Source organism: Anneissia japonica, unplaced genomic scaffold, assembly GCF_011630105.1.
Source record: "Anneissia japonica isolate Jap-2015-1 unplaced genomic scaffold, ASM1163010v1 scaffold288062_len100039_cov129, whole genome shotgun sequence".
NCBI classification, from domain to species: Eukaryota; Metazoa; Echinodermata; class Crinoidea; order Comatulida; family Comatulidae; genus Anneissia; species Anneissia japonica.
In genome coordinates, this window is record NW_022714269.1 from 93,947 (window position 1) to 95,369 (window position 1,423).

Consider the following 1,423-nt stretch of genomic DNA (forward strand, 5'->3'; position numbering starts at 1 on the left):
CTCTAAATGAACGCGGAGCGAACCTAGCTAGTCTACATCTAGGCTAAGCTAATTGATTTTGAAATCAATAACCCACCTTAAAGGACTATCTGTCGTTTTCTTCTTTGCAGCAGCGGACGAAAAAAAAATCAGTTATTCTAGGACGTTTCATGATTCTTTATCACTAAAAATTAACAAACACTCGTTTTTTGACGCACTCCGTTCTGTAGTGTGTGTTTGCTGTTGAAAACAAACTTCCTAGTCTAATTTTGTGACTGGCTATTATGACTGAGATGGACCATGTTGATTTATTAATAATATTTTTGGGATGGAGAAAAGGAGAGTCAATTTCCCAAAAATGCTCCATCAGCACATAGTTTAGTGTGCGCTATGGACAGTATGGCTATGGATTTACTAACCACACAATCCACAATCAGGTGATTAAGTCGCAAAACATTATCTACATTTTTAAAAATTAAGTCGCAAAACTAATTAGCTTCGTTTGGTGGGGGGGGGGGGCACCATTTACTCTAGGTAGACGGCGACCAGTTTCGTTAACGGTTGGTACATTTTTTACAAACATTCAGCCAAAGGCCAGTGGAAGTTGAGACTGTTGATTTAGACACGATTATAAATGAAACTCATGCAACGCAATGCTGCCACACTTTGTATTTTTATTCCAGAGACCTGTGACCTCAGTCTCGTACAATAACTTTTGTACAGTGAATATGAATATCATAACATCCCCCCATCTTTCAAGTGAAGTAATGATGTTCTGTTTGTCAAATAAATTAGTTTTATGTCATACTATGATCTATGTTATTTCTTATTATTATTGTTATACTGCTGATGGCTTTAATCTCAAACACTATGTAACAACAATATTAATGTTAATCTAGAATAACCATTTTAACTTCTTAAACAATGAAAACATAACCTTTAAACTTTGGATGATAAAAGTAACATCTTAATGACCTAACCAATGAAATCATCATTGAAGTTACACCTTCTAAACACATCTTGCTTAAGCTTCAATTATCCTACGTTTATGCTTTAACTATGCTTATGCATTTAAAATATGTTATGTCTGTCTCTTATACACATCTAGATGTGTATAAGAGACAGATTATATTTCCTCTAAACAATTTTTTGACAAGTTCCGTATTAAAAAAAAAACAAACAAAACCCTTTGAAGAATTTATAAATCGAGCAAGCAAATGTTTACAGAATACTGTATGAGGACCAGGGGCGGATCCAGAGATGCCCGAAAGTGGGACCGATTGAGATAACACCACCATAGGGTGTCCGGGGAATGCTCCCGCAAAATTTTTGTTTTCTAGACACCCAGAAATAACCTCTGAGGAGTTTTGGGTGATCAATTTTTTTCTTTTTCTTCCTTCCTTTATTTTTACTTTCCAAATTGGAGGGGGGGGGGGGCCCCCTT